The 14,778-nt window shown below is 39.9% G+C and overlaps 1 pseudogene; it reads left to right on the forward strand.

The window, feature by feature from the left end:
- The first annotated feature begins 13,347 nt into the window (after positions 1-13,347).
- On the forward strand, positions 13,348-14,429 carry LOC121500882 (annotated as a pseudogene).
- The last annotated feature ends 349 nt before the right edge of the window (positions 14,430-14,778 follow it).

Genomic DNA, 14,778 nt, shown 5'->3' on the forward strand with positions numbered 1-14,778 from the left:
AGGTTTTGCACCTGTTGTTTTCTTTCCGTTTCTGGCTCTTAGCCTGTCTCCTCCTCATTTTCCACACTTCATTTTAAATTTAACCTCTCCTGGCCATCCTCTCCCTTTACTTATTCCTCTATCATCACACCTGATTGATTTTCTTCTTAGAACTTAACTTTTGTCTAAAACTATTTCAGTCTGGAAGTGGGATTGTCCATGTATTTCAGGGCAGTTTTCCAGATTTCCCTGATTTGGGCCTTATGTTAAGTCATCTATTTGCCTTCTTGACTTAATAGCTCACAATGGCATTTCCTAGAATCCTGCCTTTCCTTGATTTCTAACAAGACTAACTGATCTATTCAAGCCACATAGAGGCAAATTTTCTGTTTGCCAATCAAAGCCCTTTGTACTTTCTGAAACTTAGGTGACGGTGGTTAATTAAGGTGGGGGATGGCTTTCAGAAGAAGGGACAAAGAATGTGCCTGTTGACTGTGTAAGATCGATGCATTTTCACTAAGTAAATTCCAAAACTATTTGTCAGTGATTTTCAGTTAGCTACTACTTGTGCCTCTCTTCTTTCTCCTTAGTATAATGGAAAGAAAACTCTGCTTACCCTCATGTAGACACAGTATAAAGCCTAATGAAATCTTTGAACTAGAGAGGCATACTTGTTACCTGGGTAATTCATTCTGGTTTTATTTCTGAATAATTTTAAAGCCATAAGAGGCAGCTTCTCAGGACAAATATTTTGTACTTCTGGTTGCTTTCTTTTCTTGCTCATAATATTGTCATCCTTGTTAGGTGCCCACTTCAGAGTAACCTCTGCTGGAAAGAAAATGAATATGACAAAGGAAGAAAGATATGACACCAAAAGGGGGGTGGTTGGGTCGGAGTGCAGGAGAGGCCAGTATGAACAATCTCTGCTCCTGCCTGTTTTAATTATCTCCCAGTTTAGTTCAACACTAGCTTCCCTGTGGCTGTCATGAGCTGTGACTTCAGCTCATGGTATCTGAGTACACTGAAATTTAACACCGCCGACATTGTAATGATGCTCAGTACCACGCTCTAATTAAAGCCAGCCACTGGCAGCCATATGCGAAGGAGATGATGCAGTGAACTTGATGCCTGAGAGGGAAAGGAGAAGTAGCAAGGAGGTAGCCAGAGAGAGCAAGAACTCTGCAGTCTATACAAGGAGCACAATGTACAAGTATTGACCATTATCTGCTTCTCCAGAGTGAGGAGAGGTGATGTGGTTCAGTTGGGAAATACCCCAAAATAAACACACAAGAGAAGCTTCATTCCATAGGGAAGAAAACCAAGGCCTGGAATAGGAGTGTAATGACAAACTCAAGCTTCACCCAGATCATTTCTCACACAACTACTTAAAGTGTGAGGCTTAGCAATGATCAATGAATTGATAATTAATCTGCAATATTGGCAACTAAGCTCCAGTGATTTTTCTTAAGAGACAGGCTACTGCTGGCTAGGCCATAAAACTGCATCAACATTATTGATAAAGAGAGACAAAGTCAGGGTCAGTGTCATCTCCATTGACTTTCCCACCTCTTCCTACCCACAAGCAATCTCAATAGATGGCACCATCTCACTCGCTTCTTTAAACTGAATCCTAGGGATCATCCTTGACCTTCTCATTCGTCCGGGGCTCACATTCAACCCGTCTGAGGTTCTACCCATCTGCCTTCATGATAGTCTCCATTCGTCTATTATCCACCTCTAACCACCACCATAGACCAAGCCAATGCTCTCTCCCAGACTACTAAATATGACCCTGAGCAGCCTCCTACATCCATTTGTGCCTTTCTACCACCTTTCGCTCTGACAGCAGCAGAGTATTATTTTTATCTTTATGTATTTAATCTTATGTTTTAGGGAGGGGGGAAGGGCAGAGAGAGAGAGAGAGAGAGAGAGAGAGAGAATCTTAAGCAGGCTCTATATCCAGCGTGGATCTTAACTCTGAGCTGATCTTACGACATTGGGATCATGATTTGAGCCAAAATCAAGAGTCAGATGCTTAACCGACTGAGCCACCTAAGTGCCTCAACAGAGCATTGTTTACTAGCATAAAATCAACTCCTTTTCATACCCCTGCTTGAAACTCTACAATGATTTTCCATTACATTCAGAAAAAATCCAAACAGCTCACCCTGGCCTATATGTCCTTTATATAATTTGATGGCAGCTAATTTCTCCTACTTCACCTTTATCTTTCTCCACGTTGCTCACTGCACTGAGCCACATTGGCCTTCTCCTGTTCCCTGAAGATGCTGAAGCCATTCCTCCTGCAGCCTTTTGTATCAGCTGTTTACTCTGGAACGTTCCTCCCCAAACACTCTCCAGGTTGACTTCTCATCACTCAGAACTCAGGCTCAAATGTCTCCTCAGAGAGATTGCATACACAGTCATCATCATATTTTTCTGCTTTATTTTCTTTGTGGCACTTACCACTCTCTGAAATTATTTTATTATTTCCCATTATCTTTGACTCTGCTGTCTAGAATGTAAGGCACATTTGAGCTAAGACACTGTGTCATTACTCTTTTTATTCTCAATGCCCAGAACAATGCTGGGTGCAAGAAGGGGCTTCCTCAAGAAACAGTTGTTGAATGAATAAATGAATGAAAACATGGAAGGTCAATCATCATTAAATCATCATCGTAGCACCTGTCACTTTCTATGTGCTTATTATATGCCAGATGCATTATCCCAAATAATTTCCACCACAACTACATGATAAAAACATTAATATTGTCAATTTATAGACAAGAACTAAGGTTTAAAAAGTTATAAAACTTCCCCCAAGGTCGCAGGTAGAGAAGAATGAAAGCAGTCCATCTGGCTCTGAATCCTCTGCTTTTCTGCTCTCACACGGTGGTTACATCGTATGGCTGGTACTGCTTTATTGTTGGGGCATGGACTTAAATCCATTCATTTGTTTGTTCTTTTATTTTGTCAGCTGTTTATTTGGGACCCTTTGTGTGCTAGGCGCTAGATGTGTGAATTTCACAGTGAACAAGATAGAATTCTTGCTTTCTTTTTTCTTACACTCCAATAATTATTTGGTTAATGCTCACAAGAGTCATTGTGATGATGTTAGTCAGCTGGGGCCTCCATAACAAAATGCTGCATACTGTGGGGCTTAACCAATAGAAATTGATTCCCTCACAGTTCTGGAAGCTGGAAGTCCAAGATCAAGATGCTGGTAGGGTTGGATTCCTTCATCCTTGCTCGTTGGTTTGCAGAGAGCCACCCCCTTGCCGTGTCCTTACATGGCCTTTTCTCTGCACATATGCATCCCTGGTGTCTTCTCCTCTTTCTATAAGGACACAAGTCATAGTGAATTAGGGCCCCACTTCTCTGAATTCATTTACCTGTACCTATTTGTTCATTTAGGAGAGTGGGTGAAGCACACATGTGCATGCTTATTAGTGGGGAGAGGCAGAGGGAAATATTGAGAGAATCCTAAGCAGGCCCCATGCCCAGTGTGGAGCCTGACTGGAGGCTCCATCTCAAGACCTTGAAATCACCACCTGAGCTGAAGTCAAGAGTTGGACACTTACCAACTGAGCTACCTCTACCTTTTTAAAGGCCTTATCTCTGAATTCAGTCAAATAGGGGATTAGGAATTTTGGGAGGGCACGATCTACTGATCATCTGAAAATAGGAACTCTTTAAAGATATGAATAAAACTTGAATTTTCAACTGGATTAATATTAGTATTGTATAAGCCCTAGAGTGAACTCATTTATATTAGTATATGATACCTGTGTTATTTCAAAGTCCAAGACTATATTTTGCAATGAAGTGCAAAATTAGTTATTTCTGACAGAAAGACCTGAGGAAATCGTATCGCAAATAAGGGCACTCGGATGTATAATATTCACAGTAGCATGGGATAGTCACAGAGGAACAGATTTATCTTGAACATAGCCAAGGCTATTTCTTTCATTCATGTCTTTGTTAGTGAATGAGAAACTTTTTAATACATAATGGATTTTCATACCACATCTCCTAGCAGAAGTGTTTAAAGAAGATTCTGGAATGATAGTGACTGAAGGTACAAAGCAGGTTCTTTTTTTTTTTTTTTAAGATTTTATTTATCTATTCATGAAAGACACAGAGAGAAGGAGAGAGGCAGAGACATAGGCAGAGGGAGAAGCAGGCTCCCCATGGGGAGCCCAATGTGGGACCCCATCTCAGGACCCCGGGATCATGACCTGAGCCAAAGGCAGATCCTCAACCACTGAGCCACCCAGGCATCCCTACAAAGCAGGTTCTAACTGGATTTGAATAGTCTCTCTCACAGATTTTGCAGAACAGAGTGATCTAATGTTTGGCTGAGATTCAACTATGTTCATGATCTTTGCCTGGAATACCAGCATTGATCATTAACTGAAGGAGAGGTACAGTCATCCAAATATTTAAAAATAGTACCTATACAAGAACATCTTTATTTTTGGGTTTGGAAAAAAATTATTTTGAGGCTTTTTGCTCATATTAAAAAAATTAAAATTTTTATTTTCCTTAGCACCTAATTTAAAAGCTATAAGGTTTAGGGCAGAGCATGAACATTACTTAACAGAGGATAATGTTCAAGAAATGTCAGATTTTTTGGAAAGCCTAGTTCAACAACACAATAACAACAATAAAAATATTGCATTGTTATCAGGTAAACAGTTTGGGTGGTGGGGAATAAAGTGGGCATAAAACAGACTAAATTCTGGTCCAAACATTGCCTCTGACTCGCTAGGAGTCTTAAGAACAAGCCGACCACCCACCACATGCCAAAAATTTCTGGGGAAGTCTGGGTTTCCTCACATGTAAAATGAGGCAATAGGGCTGATTCCAAGTTTGCTCTATAATGTCCTGTTTTATGGTGTTGTGTGATGATTACCAGTTGGATATCAGGTAGGGTTGCCAGATTTAGAAATAAAAATACAGGTGTCCTGTATTGTGTGTCAACCCTGATATGAGAACATGTACTGACAGGCCCCTGGAGAATACAAAGTCATCACGAATAATCTGTAGTGTGCATAATCTGCTGGCATTTAATAGAGGCTTGACTGTTTATGTTAAGTTCTGGAACTTGTAGCATTTTAGATGGGTTTTGGATTGGTTGAGAATGGCCCTCTCCCTACAGCCCCAGGCACAGAACTCAGAGCAAGCTAGGTGACTAAGTGCAACAGAAGCCGCTAAATTCTCCTGAAACTAATGTTACAGTGTATGTTAATGAAATGGAATTTATTTTATTTTCGAAATGGAATTTAAATAAAAACTTGAAATGTTAAAAAAAAATTGTACTCTCCCTTCCCTGGCCCTGTAGTGGTTTCCCAATGAGGCAGAAACCCACCAGTAACACTCAAGCTTCTGCCAGGGTCAAGAAGGTAGCCAGGTTCTTGCTATGCCTCTGCCCTTTTATACCAAGCTAGACATTGGCATTCTGGTAACAATGTACTGTCATAGAAAAAAAATCATACATCAGGTTCTCTGGGATCTTGAACCAAATTCCATGGCCAGATTGGCCATGCTCTCATGGGATGGGGAAGAAAGGTATCCCTGGGTCAGGGAAAACCATCTCCTTGAAGAAATTCGGAAGAATGTTTGTGTGGCAAGAAATCTGTATAGAAACCAGCAAGCTATTTGTTCCCTGTACCAGAATAGTGCTGCCCTTCTGGCATTTTGAGAACTGACTTATGGTTCAGGTCAGACACAGTACGTAAATTCACCAGCCAAGTTGTCCAGCCCCTAGCAAAGAGAACGTGAGTCAAGCATAGTAAGACGAGGCATATGGGTTCTGGGTTTTGGGGTCGTAAATACAGGTTAGCAGCTTCAAACCAATTGCTTCTATCCCTTGACACATTTCCATTTTAAGGTTAAGTAGGTTTAATTACACAGCTCCTTTTCCCATCTTTGCTTCTTTTTGACATTACATAAGATATTTTAGGAACAGAGAAAGGTTAATGGGCCTATGATGGGGCCTAGAATTAACTTCCTTAATTAAGCCTCTAGAAGACATCTTTTCATTTCTTTTAATGACCTGTCTTGGTTAAAAAAGACCCAAAACTCCTGCAGTTTTGTGCAGGACCTGCTTGTATAAGACCTGCACAATCCATCACATGATTGGAGCTTTGTCTTAGATGATGTCTCTAGTTTAAAGCAACTGCTGTCATCGACAGGGGGGTGGGGGAGCGGTGGGGAGTAAAGTTGATGGGCAAATGAGATTAATCGGTTCAATGTTGTGACTTTGGAAAATTCACCTTTGCAGATTTTGACACGGTTCAGGCATCAGTTTATTTTTAGAGAGTAAATAGATGACTCTATCCCTCCTCAAATTATGCTCATCAAATATTTGTAAATCAAATCACAATTTAAATGTACCAGTGAGTGGACGGACTATAATCCAAAACCTTGCCATGAATCTTTTCTAAAACTCGTATCATACTCTTAACTTATCTCTTGTTATTTAAGAAGTTTTAATATGTGTTTCTCTTCCATGAGGGCTACTGTACATTATTTTCTTCCCTCTTTTTTCAAATGAAATCTCTTTGAGGAACAGTCATCATTGAGATTTTTCTGAACCCATTTTAGCATGACCAGATTATTTTATATTTAAGGATACTCCCTGTAGTCCTAATTTTTTCTGGCTTAATTTATCGGTATCTCATTTACATTTCTTGGTATTATTAGAGGAGAAAATATACATGCTATTAGTGTTCTTGCTTTTCCAAGATGATAATTTTAGCAATATTTCCTAATCAGTAATATGTATCCAAGTATCTTTTTCAAATTTTAACTATTTTAACTCAATTTTAGCTATATATGCTTCATATTTATATGTATATTTGTTCATATGCATTACATTAATTTATATGTATATGTATTTATATCTGGCTGGTTCTGATAGAGAGATCTAGACCAAGACAACGAAATGTAACCTGTGTTTCTCAAAGTTCTCCAGAGGAACCACCCCATGTTTATGTGTGTGTCTGGAAATGCAGTCTGCTTTAGAGCTCCAAGCTTGGGTACCAGATGGCTTGTGTTCCTTCTTTCCCAAGTCTTCTCTTTTACCTGATCACAGAACTTCCTAAAAGGGGGATTGTTGCTAAATAGCTTCTTGTGACATTGACCTCACCACTGGGCATGAAACAGAGAGCTGTTATTATCTGAACTATGCAAATGTGAGAGTCAATGAATGTGCACTCCATTGGGAAGTCTGGTGAGGGACAACATCCTGAATCTGTTCCAGGTGCTTCCATGGTTCTCTTTCCCAGGTGATGGAGCAGCAATGGTTTGTTTCTTATGGTGTGTAGATCCTTCAGTCTGCTAATGGACATCCTGTGTCTCATTACAAAAAAAGTAAATGGAGCCTGGATGGCTGTCTAGGAGAATATCTGCAAAGTGCTGCATTCTTAATAATGACACCTCGTCTTTCCTTTTCCTCTAAGTCAGACATTATGTGGTGTGGATGCCTGTCATCACTTGGTGTTTTATTCGTATTACATACACTGAGTTTAATTCTTTCTATGAGCATTAATTAAGTATCCATATTAAGTAGAGTGGAAAATAAATGACCTGATGTCTGTCTTTTGCTGTCCTCTTCAGGACAGGGCTGGAATGAGCAAATTAATCTGTAATAGGATGGCCAGACTGGCAGGTGGCAGGAAACATGTGGCATGGCGACAAAGGGTGTGCAGATCCAGCTGCAAAGTTCAGAGCATGATATCTGAAGGGTAAGGCAACTCAAAGTAGTTAATGTCATGGAATTCTGCAGTAATTAGAACATGATCAAGAAAAACCAACAAGCAAACAATATATGGAAACTTTTCTGTGTTTCCCTCATCTATAATGGAGACAATTCAGTACTCAGTAAATTGGTTTGTTGTGAACATTAAATTTATTTAATATACATAAAGTACCCTGAATGGTGTTTGGCACATAGTAAAGTTGAATTAATGTGTGAAATAGCATTATTGTTGTTTTCACCAGCAGAAACCAGAGTATAAGGTGGATTCTGGGCCTTAGGAGCAGGGAATAGGAAGGCAAGGTGGAAGACAGGATGCAAATGTAGTTTAACATCTGACGAAGAATGCTGAGTTGAAGTTCCTGAAATCTCCCCTGCTTGGATCCCAAGGTGATCTTGGAGACTAATTGAGCTGGGCTTGAAGCAGAGGATCCCAAGAACCCCAATGTGGGGAAATAGGGTAGCACAGGTTAAGACCCAGTTTCTAGAACTGTTTAATTGACCTAACCTCTTGACTTCCTTTCCTCCTGATCACACCATCAGGCCCCCAGGGAAAGAGTTCTCTGACCATCTGGGAGAGTGGATAGTGTCCATGTTAACTATCATAGACTGACAGTCCCCAGAAGGCAAGGTTTGGTTGTGCCTTAGGCTATAATTCTTCTGATTATTAGATGGCACAGGTGATTAGGTATTTAATAAATGATATGAGGTAGATCATTTCCTTTTAGGGTAGTGACAGAGCTAACTAACATAGGTAATTTTCACTATTAATATCAATTCTATTCCTTAGTATCCATCATTGTTGAATCTCAAAGATTAATCCATTGCAAATATTTCCACTAGATTTGTGGTTGCTGGGTATTTTTCACAGTTCCCAGGGATAATGTGGTACCTACTTCACACAGTGACCCTAATTATTTCATTCGTCAAACATTCACTGAATGCCTATTATATGTTGGCAATGGTACTTGATACTCAAGATACAAAAGAAGAATGTGACATGGTTCCTGACCCCAAGGTGTCATAAACTGGTGCAAGGATAGAGACAAGTTAGCAAGCATAGTTCAGTGAAAGTGCTGCTAATTGAGCAACCATGAGATGTTATTGGGATCCAGGGATGATTAACTCTACTCAGTGATTGAGAGTCATGGTCAAGAAGAGCTGATAGTGGGATAAAAAGAACTCCAGATCTTTCTCCACCTTTTTAAAGATTTATTTGTTTATTTGAGAACAAGAGAGAGCATGGGGGTGGGGGATAGTGGGAGAGGGAAAGAGTCTTTTAGGCAGACTCCCCACTGAGTGTGGAACCCAACTTGCAGCTCCATTTCATGATCCTGAGATCGTGACCTGAGCAGAAACCAAGAATCTGATGCTTAACTGACTACACCACCAGCCCCCCCTTCCTTGACTTTTAATGGGGTTACATCCCAGTAAATCTACTGTAAGTTTAAAATGTATTTAATATACCTAACTCACCAAGCATTGTAGCTTAGCCTAGACTACCTTAAACATGCTCAGAACACTTATATTAGCCTATAGTTGGGCAAAACCACTTAATGTGAAGCCCATTTTATAATGAAGTGTTGAAAATCTCATGTAACTTATTGAATATTGTACTGAATGTGAAAAACATCATGGTTATATGGGTACGAAACACTTGTCGGTGTATTTGTTGTTGACCCTGGTGATCCTGAGGCTGACTGGGAGCTGTGGCTGGCTGCTTCTACCCAGTAGTACCAGAGGGGATCATACCACATAGTGCTCACCAGGAAAAAGATTCAAATTCAAGATTCCATGTATGGTTTCTACTGAATGTAGATCCCTTTCAGACTGTCATAAAGTCAAACCATTATAAGCAGAACCGTGATAAACTTGGGACTGTCTATACAAGGTCTTAAAAAAAGAAAGAGTTTATTTGGCAGCAAAAGAAAAGGTATTCACAGCAAAGAGGCAGCCTGGGAAAACAGGAGAGGGATGAAAAAAGTTGGTGGAAAAGTAGGAAAGTGGGAGAAATAGTGGTGGGTGGGTAAAGAAAAGCGCTATTACCATAAACCTTACACTAAAAACTTGAAAGTATTGAATTATTGAAAATCATTAGAGGACTTTAAACGGGAAGACAATATGATCAGATTTGCCTTCAAGAATGTTCTTTCTGATGACAGTTTAAAGGATGCAATGGATGATAGCAAAATACTCCACTGGGAGACCAGGTGTGTAGTTGAGAGACTATTTTAATGTCGATGTTGCATATAATAAGGACCTGAGATGAAGCAGGGGCATAGAAAGGAGGATTGAAAAAAATCATTTAGGAATGTCCATGTGGTTGCAAATGGTAAGATTTTATTTATTTTAATGGTTGAGTAGTATTCCATTGTGTATATATACCACATTTTCCTATCTATTTATCTCTTAATGGATACTTAGGTTGCTTCAATATCTTGACTGTTGTAAATAGTGCTGCCATAATCATAAGGGTACATATATCTGAAATTAATATAACACTGTATGTTAATTATACTTGAGATAAATAAATTTAAAATATCATTTAAGAGGTAAAATCAAATGGACTTGGTAGCCAACTGGATGTCTAGAAGTGAAGGAGAAGTACTTAATGCCAAATATATTTACTGCTGGTTATCACAGTCCACAATGCATAATTCTCCTTCAGGTCCTTACTGGTGAGCCAAAGCAAATTCTGCCTTAGTAGCCATGAGAGAGGAAAAAAGGGATTGATAAAACGGCTGGAGCCAAAAGGGAAGTTTTGGATTTCACTGGGGTCCTTTCTTTCTCCATTTAAATACACAGAAAACCCAAGGAGGTTCACTAACTGAAATTGTATAGATGGAGCTAGTGGTGAACCCAAAGAGTCCTGGTCTTCATCTCTTGACCAGTCCTTCTCAAATTTAAAGTGCCCACCAATAACCTGGAGATCCTACTAAACTACAGCTTCTGATTCAGTGGTTCTGGAGCAAGGTTTGGGATCCCACCTGTTTAACAAAGCCCCCTAGTAAGGCAGATGTAGCGGACCCCAATTTGAGTAGTATATCTTTAGATTTTTTCACAAAGAGAGATGAACAACTTGTTGATGCAACTAAATGACCACAACCCTGACTGCAGCAATTGGGAAAATGGTACCATCTCAGATTATGCTCCAAGACCTTTCAGATCTTGTCTGGGTAGGGCCTTTTAGGAATGGCACCTGTCTCAGGAAGAGAGCTGGTCATGTCCTATTTAGTCATATGTAGTCTGAGCCTATCAGGTTGTTGTGGTGTTCCACCAAGAGCCACAAAGAGTTTCCTCTCCATGCTGCCCCCAGCATGTCTCCCTGAGTAATAAAGCCCTAACTCAAACCTGAAAGTAGTTCCACCCCCCTGGCCTAGACACAGTCTCACCTAGCCAAAGTGGAATAGCATTGAGTTTTGTTTAACTTGCTGTGGGATTGAGGCGTATTTGGGGTTGAAAGAGTTATAAAAGGCTCTTTGTAGCAATTGCAATATTTATGTACCTCTCACCAGAGACAAACAAGACTGGAAATTAGGGAGCTGGCTCCTTCTCACCTTGGGAGTCAGCCCTTATCCATGTTTGACCTCTACTTACTGACCATGTGGTGCTCAGGTTATGGTTTGTTTATATATGCCAGCTCTTTAATTATGAGAGCATAAGTCCTAGGGACCAGGACCAGATGCTGGGGTTGGCATTGCCTGGTGGGAGACTGGCACTGACAAATGGCCTTGGGTGGCTCAGACCCAACCTGGCCTGCTCTGGTTGCCTGAAATAGAGAGTAAATTTTTGCTGTAGGAAGACTGCAGTGGGCTCTGAAATTAAGAGGAATCTGGTGTGAGGAAAGGTGCTATCTTGGGAATCAGGAAACTCAGCAATAACTGGCTATGTGATGTTGAACAAGGCATTTTTGTCTTTCTTGGCCTTGGTTTCTCTCTCTGAGAAATGAGGAGGTAGGCTAGGTCAGTAATGTTTTAAGAGTTCTCTACAGAGCCCCACAGTCTTCATGGAGGTGCCAGGAGGATCAGGCTGGATCTACCAAAAAATTACCAACTCTGGCTCATGTGAGTTGGTAGCTCTCCAACAGACACATGGCCTTAGTTTTTGGTATCATGGTAACCTTTTACCATTCCACAGAAGTGTTCCCATTGATGAGGCCATTGACTTAGATTTTTGACTTTCTGTAAGAGTTCATTTAATCCTAAGCACTAAGAAAATTCTAGAAGATAAGAAGCCTCCAAAAAATTAGCTTTAATGTTGCCCTCAGGAATTCCATGATCATGGATCACACATGGAAAATACTTAGGATAAAAAAACATTAAAAAAAAAAAGCACAGTAACTATATGAGTGCTACAGAATCTATTGTATTTCTAGGGTATTCCTCATCCTAAGAAGATTGACTTCTGAAAAACCAGCTCCAGGATTAATTTTAGTAAACCAAACCAGAACAAATATCCTTTTTAAAAAAATACATTTTTACAGGGTCCTGGACCATAAGCTGGAGCTACATAGCTGGAGCAACACCTAGACTTGTCTTTATCTCAAAATATTTCTTCTAAGTAGCCTATAATCTTAGCCATTCATTTAAAAGAGGTTGGCCTATCTTCATTATCTTGATTGTGTGCTTATATATGTGTTAAAATTCTTTCTGAGGTCTGTACTAGAGGGACTGTTACCATACTAGTATTTCACCAACTCTGACTTTCCTAAGAGTGTGTTCCTTCAGCAGGTTGTATGGGTTTACAAGTACTGAAGTGCCTAGGAGCAAAGTTCAATCAAAGTGGCTATTTATATATAACTTGTACTTACAATGGAGCATTTCACAAAGGATTTCCCTTTGTAACATGACAACAGTACCTTGAAAACAGCAGGCATACTTGTTGAATGACTGAATGACCATTCATTCATTTATTCATTCCATGGAGTTGACCCCATCACAGAGCTTTGTATGAATTACAGATTTTTTGCTTTGGAGAATTGAAATGAAGCTATGTTTCTTCTAATAACTATACTTTCATCTTGATTCACTCAGCCAGCTGGGGCTTCATATTTACCTGGCTTTGAAGATCAGTCTTTTTGAGGGCAGAGGCTATACATCATCATTCTACTGTTCTGTTTCCTTAATAGGACTGTCCTCTTTGGCTCTTCCCCTTGGCCACAGAAGGATCATTTAACACAGAGACTACTGACAAAAGGGGCCATTTTTTTTTTGTTTGTGTGTGAATAGGGGTAAGTCATGACTAGTTAATAGAAACTTCATTCTCAAAAATACAGTGAAATCTAGGGGATTTTCATCCTACCGAATATGGTTTTTGATCAGATAATATTAGAATATACAAGTTCATAAGCACAAATTTGAATTTGTTTAGATTTTTTTATATTACAAGGAAATACCTGATTGAAATTTGACATCAGAAGGCTGATAAATTGGACTCAGCTTCCCATGGGATTGAGAGCATCTTCAGAAAATAGTATTACATTCCTACCTTCCAGGAAATGGGGAATTGGCTTTTTAAAGCATTGTATATGAGAAAGGTGATTAATAAACTATCAAAGATGTGAGATTATCGACTTTAGAAAATGTGTTCTGGAACTTAAAGGGTCCATGGATCCAATTCACTTAGCTAAGAAAACTGTGGGTAAGATAGTGTGAGACACATGAAGAGGTAGTGAGAAAAAAGCAGGGGATCGTGTTTTCTGTCTCCTTAATTGACCTTGAGCCTCTGTGGATCTTAGCATGCCCATTCACAAACTAAGGACAAAGGATCTGCCTCTCACTTTTCAGTGATCTTGGAGGTTTGTGGAGATAGTAACAACTGGAGCATTATAATGTTAAAAGTGTTGGGGCACCTGGGTAGCTCGGTTGGTTAACCATCTGGCTCTTGATTTCAGCTCAGGTCATGATCTCAGGGTTGTGTGATGGAGCCCCTGTGTGGGGCTCCATGTTCATCTGGGAGTCTGCTTGGAATTCTCTCTCTCCCTCTCCCTCTCAAATAAATAAATAAATCTTTTAAAAAATAATGCTGAAAGTGTCACAGAGGAAGTACACTTCTTTGAGGAAGATGTGGTTTTCAGCTATAGCAGAGCTCTGGATGCCCCACTCTTGCTCCTGACTCGCCATTGTTCCTCTGGCCAAGGAACAAGCTTTTTTTTTTTTTTTTTTAGGGTTTTATTTATTTATTCATGAAAGACACAGAGAGAGGCAGAGACATAGGTAGAGGGAGAAGCAGGATCCTCATGGGGAGCCGGATGTGGGACTGAATCCAGGACCATGGCCTGAGGCAAAGGCAGATGCTCAAGCCCTGAGCCACCCGGATGCCTCCAGGAACAAGCTTTTAAAGACACCAAGAGGACACCCGTGAAACCAGAGATGACAATTCACCGAATTCAAATGACTGTAACCAGCCACAATGAAAAATCTTTGGAGAAGATGTATGGTGATCTGCTCAGAGGCACAAAGGTAAAAGAATCTTAAAGTGAACAGACCAGTTCCAATGCCTACCAAGACTCTGAGAATCACTGCAAGAAAAACTCCTTGTGGTCAACGTTCTCAGACTTGGGATCCCTTTCGGATAAGGATCCATAAGTGACTCATTAATCTACACTGCCCTTCTGAGATTATTAAGTAGATGACCCATCAGTATGGAGCCAGGACTTGAGTTTGAAGTCATCACTGCAGACACTTAGATCAACTTTTTGAATATGCTTATTATCAGTTGTTAAGGCAAAAAAAAAAAAAAAAGTCACAGAGATAGGAGAGTGACTCATCATGAAAGAGCCAAGGCAAAAATCACAGGTGTTGAAGCAACACAAACCACTGTTCAAGTCTGAAATTTTGCCACTTATTAGGATACTTTGAGAAAAGCATTTGACTTTTCTGAGCCATATTTCTGTGGTTCCACCTTTAGAATGAAGACAATAAACTTGGGATAAAAAGGTAATTTATATAAATGAAATAACAGAACTCAGAGCACATATTCAGTTCACGGCTCTCATCGCCATCATCTCAGATAAGAAATAGGAAGTTCATTCCAAT

Source organism: Vulpes lagopus, chromosome 10, assembly GCF_018345385.1.
Source record: "Vulpes lagopus strain Blue_001 chromosome 10, ASM1834538v1, whole genome shotgun sequence".
Taxonomy (NCBI): Eukaryota; Metazoa; Chordata; class Mammalia; order Carnivora; family Canidae; genus Vulpes; species Vulpes lagopus.